This window comes from Bos grunniens, chromosome X (genome assembly GCF_055505025.1).
Source record: "Bos grunniens cultivar Pamir isolate PY7600 chromosome X, Bosgru_T2T1.0, whole genome shotgun sequence".
NCBI classification, from domain to species: domain Eukaryota; kingdom Metazoa; phylum Chordata; class Mammalia; order Artiodactyla; family Bovidae; genus Bos; species Bos grunniens.
Genome location: NC_141194.1, coordinates 114,894,118 through 114,903,494, shown reverse-complemented (window position 1 = coordinate 114,903,494; position 9,377 = coordinate 114,894,118). Strand labels below are relative to the sequence as shown.

At 36.8% G+C, this 9,377-nt stretch overlaps 1 pseudogene across 1 annotated transcript; it reads left to right on the top strand.

Moving 5' to 3' along the window:
• Window positions 1–2,501: 2,501 nt before the first annotated feature.
• On the top strand, window positions 2,502–4,853 carry LOC147341223 (RNA polymerase II elongation factor ELL2 pseudogene; annotated as a pseudogene). The gene has a single exon (XR_015159219.1). The product of XR_015159219.1 is annotated as an RNA polymerase II elongation factor ELL2 pseudogene (transcript).
• Window positions 4,854–9,377: the final 4,524 nt, after the last annotated feature.

The window sequence follows — 9,377 nt, the reverse complement described above, 5'->3', positions numbered from 1 at the left end:
TATTTTGATATTTATGCCTCCCTTTCCAGTCTCTTACTAAGTAATATTTTGTTGTTGTTATTTCCTGTGGGAATAGAACTATCCTAGAAGTATTTTATTCTTCCAGATTTTGCATAAAGATAGTGAAGGATATATTATTACTTTCTGTGCCTACTAGAGGTCTCCAAGAAGAATTAAAAAAAAAAGCATTTGTACGTACACTATAACATTATATGGCTGAATATATTTCAGTAGTTAATTGATTTTTCTGAAGTATTTTGCATTCTCCCTGCAACAGTGATTTCACTTTCTAAAATACAAAAATACTGGGACATTAACAAGAACATGAAAAAATTCTTAAAGAGGAACAGAACATCTCACTGTCATTAACAGACTTAATCTAACCTCTTGGTGTGACAGTAATATATTTTTTCCAGGAGAAAAGCAAAGGTACTATTATTCATTCTTTTGACAAATATTTTAGAGAGTGCCTTCTACTTTGCACCTGCTAATTCTAGAGGGAGGTACTAGGGACAAAAAAAAAAAGGATCATGCAAATTTGTGTAGAATGTAGTTGCCACAGGTATGGAATCAGAATTTAGTAGAGGAGACAGACACATGAGTAATAAATGATAAGATGTGTGGTGTTTTTCATAGATCCACTGTGCTTTGGGACTGTCATGAAGGGAAGTAGTTTTGAGTAGAGGAAGGTCATATGGATGGATGAGTAGAAATTTAATGGGCTAAACCTAATATGAATGACACAAGTAGAGAGTATTGATGATGCCCTCATTTGCTCAACAAATGATGGACATTTAGGTTGTTTCTATGTTTTTGCTTTTGTGAACAATGCTGCAATGGACATGGGAGTGGAGATATATCTTTGAGATCTCGTTCATATTTCCTTTGACTATATACCCAGGAGTGGGATTGCTGAATCACATGGTAGTTCTATTTTTAACTGATTAAGGAACTTCCATACTGTCATTCATTGTAATTGTACCAATTTATGGTCCCACCAACAGTTCATGAGTGTTCATTTTTCCACACATCCTGACCAACACTTGTTATCTCTTGTCTTTTAGATGATAGCTATTCTGACAGGTCTGAGGTGCTCATTGTGATTTGATTTGCATTTCCCTGATAATTAGTGATATTGAGCACATTTTCATTAATTTTACTCTCTAAGTAATGAGAACTATGACTTGTTTTAGAGTACAGTTGATTGGAATCATAGTTGATATTTTGAAGACAGAAAGAAGAAAAGATGGCAGGCAAGAAATCAAGTTAGGAAGAGAGGACATGATGTTGGATAAGATACTTTTGGCCTAAATTATGACAATAGCTGTAGTGTGGGAGAGGAAGGGGTGGATTTGAATGTTATGCAGAAAGACTTGGTAAGAATGTAAGCAGTATGAGAACAAGGATTTTTGTTTGCTTCTGTTTTGTTCATTGTCATATTCCCAAACATCTAGAGTACTGTTGGGCACATGATAGATATTAGATAACTATCTATTGGATGAATGATGTATTTGGTGGCTTAATAATTGTTTTGGAGGGAAATTAATGAGAAGTATATTTGAGGGAGTAGCAGAAGATGACGTTGAGGTTTTCTAGTTGTGTGATAAGGTGAAAGATGCTGCCATCAGTAAAGGTTGACAAATCTGAGAATAAGATGGGCTAGGAATGTGAAGACATTGAGGAGGGAGAATTGTGCCTTATATTTTTTAGGGTGAAATTTGTTGGAACTGGTTGGAATTTCTTATAATCTGTGTGCATTCTGTAATTCCACTGTACATCTCTAGCATGAGTGGCTGCAAGATTTCTTTCAGCATGGGCAATTTTACCTGGGTAACCCTGTGATCTGTTGAGGATCATCTTTAGGAAGAATGCAAATAAGCAGAATAATGGGCAGAAGAGGCAAGCTAAGGAGCTGAAAATTCCTTCTATTCACTGGTGATGGTTAGTTGAGAAAGAGAAATGAGCACCTCTAAACTGTTGGCTTTTACCCACTATTTAAACAAAATAGTGTGTTTAGCTATCAAGTGAGATCACCTGTTGATAGGGCAGGCTCCAATCCCAAGGAGGATTCAACAGCCCACGTGCATGTCAGAGTAAATGCAAGGAGAAATTAATGTTAATTATATTATGTGGAAGCCCTCTCTAGTTTCCATAAGCTTGAGACCTCTGTTAATCCTCCCATTAAGTACTTCTACTTGATGTTGGGTTTACTGGGAAGAGATTATGTACTGAGCTCAGAGAATAATTCAGCACTTTCCACTTAAGGTTAACAGTTCCTCCTGAAGAGGAATGAAAAATGTGAAAGGAAGAACATAGGAGAGTGATTAGATCTTTCCACCACATTTACCTCTCCAAGTTCTATGTCAACCAGGCACTTCTTGCTTTTGTTACATGGGTGAAAAGTCTCTTAGTTTTATAAACAACAGCCTAAGAGAAACATTTTCAGCCAAAGAAAGGCATTCTTTTCTGAAGTATTTTACTGTGTAAACTTTGATCTTTACAGATATGACTATATGAAAGCTTCCGGAGGCAGAGAAGTGGGGAAAGTGGTGCTTCAGGAAAGAGCGGTGGCAGTGGATGAGGCAGAGGGTACAGAGCCAAGGCAAGCCCATGGCTCTGTGCTACTCAGGCAGCTTCCTAGGCCAGCCATTCAGGCAACTGATTCCTGTGGCAACCATGGAAACTCAGTAATGCCTCAGACTTATCTTCCGTTCCAAGGACTCCCAGAGCTTATGAAAATTCCCCCAGACAATTCACCTACTGAAGGATACAGGTTTCACCTTCAGTTGTCAAATGTGAATAAAGACAACCATCAAGACCATATGCAACAAGATGTCTCCAGCTGTTATCCTTTACAGCCCAGTTGCTTGTATCAGATGCAAGAAAACGAGACGGACTGTACAGCAATCTACTCTGAGCTCTTGATGCAAGTGAGAAAAAGCCAGGCAGACAAGAAACCCTACAACAAACAGAAATACATAAGACCATATGTAGCAAATACAATGCCAATTCGGAAAGCACCTCAAGTCACTCCAGATCCAGTGCCTGAGAGAAAAAGAACAACTCCTATTAACCTGGCTTACACAATCCGTAAATCACGTGTGCCCTATAGTGTTCATGCGCGAACCTATCGGGACAGGGTAATTCACTTATTAGCACTGAAGGACTACAAGAAACATGAACTTCTTGTTCGACTTCAGAGAGATGGAATGACTGAAGAGGAGATGGACTCCCTTGGAAAAATTTTGCAGGAAGTAGCTCATCTGAATACTCAGAATCGTTCATATTCTTTAAAGAATTGTGTTTTTAAAGAGCTCCATAAAGACTGGCCTGGGTACAGTGAGGTGGACAGGCAGACATTGGAGTTAGTGCTTTCCAGAAAAGTACATCCACTTCTCAATGTTACTGGCACCGACCATCCACAATTTTCTACAGATTCTAGTACAGATGAAATATCTTTTCATTCTCAGGAACAACTTTACAATTCAGCTGACATTGATTATTCAAAGAACAAAAAAGTTAGAATATCTCACCTGACAACTAAACAACAGCCAGCATCAAGTGATTGTTTGAATAACACTAGTGAAATATCTGCCATGGGTCACCCACCATACTCTGAATCTACCACCAATCTTAGCTCTCCAACATTGTCCAACATCCACCTTCCGACTTCAAATTATCTTCAGCCTGTCTATTCTAAGTGTAGTTATTCTAGCATTACAGAAGGACCTGAGACTCAAGACCCACCTGTTGACAGGTTTAGTCAAAGCAGTAGAATTTTTGAGTGCCAACAGAGTAAACACTCTCTGCAAAAAGTAACCTCTATTTCGGTTACAATGAAGTATCCGAAGCATATGGAGAAACAGCATTCACTGACTAGTGAGGAATTCAAATACAAATTTACAGAATATAAAGCAAAACGCAAAGAGTGCAGTATTAAGATTTTGGAGAAACAGCAGACAGATAGTGAAAGACAAGATGAAGGTGCAAAACCAAATTCAAGTGAAGAAGTTGCAAAGGTTTGCACTCCCACTGGGAAGACTTGTTCAACATCTGAGCTTCCAGATTTTCTGACTAGCTACGTCACTATAACTTCCTCTGAGCAACGTGAGCGTTATGAGAAGGAATTTAGAGTAGATTATGAGGAATATAAGGCCTTGCATGAAACGTTGATGCCTTTTTCTAAAATATTTGTTTATCTAACTTCACAAAAGGAGAAGTTTCCTCCAGATTCAAGAGAATATGAAGATATTAATAAAAAAATCTCACTAGAATATCAGAAGATGAAACGGATGAATCATAATTATTTTAAAGAAAAACTCAGATGCCAATATCTCTATAACAAGCTGGCTCACATTAGAGAGCTGATAAATAATTATGACCAGCAGTGAATACAGTCATAGCCTGAGAATAGTTCTAGAACCAGAGTAAATAAATGTAAGCTTATTTATTTAAAATTTCAAGTTACTAACTCTAAGATTCGAAAAGGATGAAGCCTCGCTGTTGAAACAATCAGTAGTACTATTGTAATTTTCCTTTTTCTTTTTTTTTAATTTTATTTTTATTAGCTTTATGTTTCTTTATTTTTATTTGATTAGTTTGTTTTATTTTATGTTGATTTATGTTTCTTTTTTTAAGTTTCTTTTTATTTATTCTTATCATTTACTTTTTATTTTATTTTGCCTTTTATGTACTTCTGAAGCTGTTTCATCTGTTCTTTTCTACCTCAAAATTTGTTTTCATTCTTTTTGTTCTTTTCAAAACATCTGAGGATCCAGTGACTTTGAAACAAACTTGTACACATTTAAAAAATAAAAGCTTATAATGAGCAATGGATAGTACTTTTGAATAAATATAGCCTCTTTTGCTTTTTTAACACTTATGCAAGTTCATCCTTAAAACACAGATGTTTAGAAAATTATAGAAAATACCATGATTCTTCAAGCAGTACACATTTTCATTTCATTAAGTTTGTTGATCAAGCATGAAACTTGATTTTATCTTAGAGAGAACAACTTATGTGGTCAAACATGCAAAGCTTTTAACTAACAATTCTATGTTATCTCCTCAAAGTACTGCCAGTTGAAACAGGGAATATTGTTTGCAAATTTAAGTTTTCATATGTTTTCCACAATATGAATATTGTCTTTAGTAAATGTTTGTTTCCATCATCTAACAGAAAGTTAGTACATAGCAAAGAATGACAGTTTTGTACAATGCTATGCTATGCTAAGTCACTTCAGTCGTGTCCGACTCTGTGTGACCCCATAGACGGCAGCCACCAGGCTCCCCCGTCCCTGGGATTCTCCAGGCAAGCACACTGGAGTGGGTTGCCATTTCCTTCTCCAATGCATGAAAGTGAAAAGTGAAAGTGAAGTCGCTCAGTCGTGTCTGACTCTTAGCGACCCCATGGACTGCAGCCTACCAGGCTCCTCCATCCATGGGATTTTCCAGGCAAGAGTACTGGAGTGGGGTGCCATTGCCTTCAAGGCTAAAAATAAAATTAACACCTAACAACTTGAAAATCAATTTAGGAAGCAGAAGATTCCCAAGTCCTTTGCAGGTACCTTTATTCTCTTATTTTTCCTGTGTCCCTGTCCTGCCTCCCCTGAAAGTGATAAACACTCCCCCAAATTTATGTTTACCTTTGATTTTCTTTTTAAATCAGTTCAGTTCAGTTAAGTTGCTCAGTTGTGTCCGACTCTTTGTGATCCATGGACTGCAGCACTCCAGGCTTCCATGTCCATCACCAACTCCTAGATCTCACTCAAACTCATATCCACTGAGTCGATGATGCCATCCAATCATCTTATCCTAGGTCATCATCTTTTCCTCCTGCCTTCAGTCTTTCCCAGCATCAGGCTCTTTTTCCAATGAGTCAGTTCTAAGCATCAGGTTGCCAAAATATTGGAGTTTCAGCTTCAGCATCAGTCCTTCCAATGAATATTCAGGACTGATTTCTTTCAGAATTGACTAGTTTGAACTCCTTGAAGTCCAAGGGACTCTCAAGAGTCTTCTCCAACACCACAGTTCAAAAGCGTCAATTCTTCAGTTCTCAGCTTTCTTTATGGTCCAACTCTCACAACCATACATGACTACTGGAAAAACCATAGCTTTGACTAGATGGACTTTTGTTGGCAAAGTAACATCTGTGCTTTTTAACATGCTGTCTAGGTTGGTCAGAGCTTTTCTTCCAAGGATCAAGTATCTTTTAATTTCATGGCTGCAGTCCCAATAAGCAGTGATTTTGGAGACTAAGAAAATAAAGTCTCTCACTGTTTCAATTGTTTCCCCATCTATCTGCCATGAAGTGATGGGACCGGATGCCATGATCTTAGATTTTTGAATCTTGAGTTTTAAACCAACTTTTTCACTCTCCTCTTTCACTTTCATCAAGAGGCTCTTTAGTTCTTCTTTGCTTTCTGCTATAAAGGTGGTGCCATCTGCGTATCTTAGGTTATTGATATTTCTCCCCAAATCTTGATTCCATCTTGTGCTTCATCTGGCATTTCACATGATGCACTCTGCATATAAGTTAAATAAGCAGGGTGACAATATACAGCCTTGACAAATGCCTTTCCCAATTTGGAACCAGTCTGTTCCATGTCTGGCACTAATTGTAGTTTATTGACATGCATACAGAGTTCCCAGGAGGCAGGTAAGTTGGTCTGGTATTCCCATCTCTTGAAGAATTTTTCAGAGTTGGTTATGATCCACCCAGTCAAAGAATTTGGTGCAGTCAATAAAGCAGAAGTAAATGTTTTTCTGGAACTCTCTTGCTTTTTTTTTTAATGATCCAGTGGTGTTGGTAATTTGATCTCTGTTTCCTCTGGCTTTTCCAAATCCAGCTTGAACATGTGGAAGTTCATGTTTCATGTACTTTTGAAGCCTGGCTTGGAGAATTTTGAGCATTTCTTTGCTAGCATGTGAGATGAGTGCAATTGTGCGGTAGTTTGAACATTCTTTGGCATTGCCTTTCTTTGGGATTGGAATGAAAACTGACCTGTTCCAGTCCTGTGGCCACTGTTGAATTTTCCAAATTTGCTGACATATTGAGTGCAGCACTTTCACAGCATCATCTTTTAGGATTCGAAATAGCTCAACTGGAATTCCATCACCTCCACTAGCTTTGCTCATAGTGATACTTCCTGAGGCCCACTTGACTTCACATTCCAGGATGTCTAGCTCTAGGTGAGTGATCACACCATTGTGGTTATCTGGGTCATAAAAATCTTTTTGTATAGTTCTTCTGTGTAGTCTTGCCATCTCTTCTTAATATCTTTGGCTTCTGTTAGGTCCATACCGTTTCTGTCCTTTATGGAGCCCATCTTTGCATGAAATGTTCCCTTGGTGTCTCTAATTTCTTGGTATCTCTAATATCTACTATATTTATAAGCATCTTTAAACAGTATATTGTTCACTTTTTTAATCTTTGGGAAAATGATCTCAATACTGTAGCTAGTTGTCATCTTGTTTTTTCAGCCAACCTTATTTTTGTTGCAATGGCCTGGAATGGAATCTGCAATATCACAGAGGCATACTTGTACTGCCAATGAAAATAATCATCAACTTGGAATTCTTCAATTTAATAATTAATATGTTCTTTAAAAGGAAAGATAGATTAAAAGCATATACAAACTAAAAAAAAATAAAAAAATAAAATAAACCTTTATTTTACTAAAATAAAAATAACCTTTTATTTTATAAAAATAAAATAAACCTTTATTTTACTAAAATAAACCTAGGATTTATTTATGCTGATGTGTAAATAAGTAGATTATTTGTTTTTTCACTTATATGTTGGATCATCATATGCCTTTTGCATTATTTAGCCACCCATTTTCTTGTTACTAGAGATTGGGTTTTTTTTCTTTCTCTCTCTTTTCTTTCTTTTTTTTTATTATTACAATGTTGCTGTGAACATTTTTTGCAAATTTACCCTTTTCCGTCATCTGTGCTTTTATTTTCATTTAATTTTATTTTATAGCCTGTAGGAACTTACTGCTTCTGTATGATCACTATTTAGTTTTACCTGAATTTTCCCTTGGTTTTCAGGCTTCCCTCTATTTTCTGATTTCTGGCTCATATGATTTTCTTTTTTCTTGAAAGCTCCTTTTATTCTTTTATATGGTTTGACTGGCAGTGAATCCTCTCAGTTTTCTAGTTTGTATATGCTTTTAATCGATCTTTCCTTTTAAAGAAGATGTTAATTATTAAATTGAAGAATTCCAAGTTGATGATTATTTTCACTGGCAGTACAAGTATGCCTCTGCGATATTGCAGATTCCGTTCCAGGCCATTGCAGCAAAGTGAATATTGCAATAAAGCAAGTCACACAATATTTTTATTTCCCTGAGATTCAAACCCCATTCTAATTTAAACTCTTACGTGAGGTAATCCAATAGCCATGCTAGGGAGAGAGCTTCTAAATGAGCAAGTAAGCAGGACAATTAACAACAAAGACTTTGCCTGCTAATGCATTGTGGCAGGGGACTAGGTTTTGAATTCATAACTTGAATTGAATCCCAACCCTGCCACTTTCTATGCAAATTTGGAGAGGTTGCATGATACCTTTGGAGGTTAGTTTTCCTATCTGTGTGTTGGTAATAATAATACTCAACTCAACTCAAAAAAAAAAAAAAAAAAAAACACTCACCTCACAGAGTAATTGTGTCTAGTGCAAGGTAAGCAATCAATGAAAAAAAGAGCTGATCTTGATATAATTACTTTTCCCTGTAGGCAACAAAAATACAAATCAGTGAGCAGCAGTGTTAGCTTCCAAGTTATCTGAAGAACAAGGAATATTACTCTGGCTTGGGATTCGTACAGAAAACACTTGAGTTAACAACATGAAAAAGATATCAAATGGACTGTTTGACGAATTCAGGTGCATGCTGTCTCTGAAGTCAATATAAATTTGTGGAGGAAAGTTTCCCCTAGGCTATACAGAAAAAAAAAAAAAAAAAGATCTTGTTCTAGTTCATGACCAAAACCTAAGCACAGCATATCAGCCAGGCATTTTCTTACAATGTCACATCACCTCTTAGAAGCAATATGAGAAAAGTGACAGTCCAGTTGCTTGGTGACTCAGGTGACCAACATTCTATTTTCTTTTGCTGAGTTTTTTCAAAAAAGACATTTAACAGGGCTATGTCGATGTACCAATGTAGTGATGACCACATTAGATGAAAGAGCTAGTAGAGATGCATTAGCTGTGTGAGGTGGCATAAGGGATATACTACTGATAGCAGTATTTGAAGCTATGAGATAAGAGACTATAATTGCTAAGGAACACAATATCGAGAAGAAAGTCAGTGACTTGTTCCGTCCTGAAGAAGGCACATACATTTAGGGTATAAGAGAAGGAACAGAAGTGA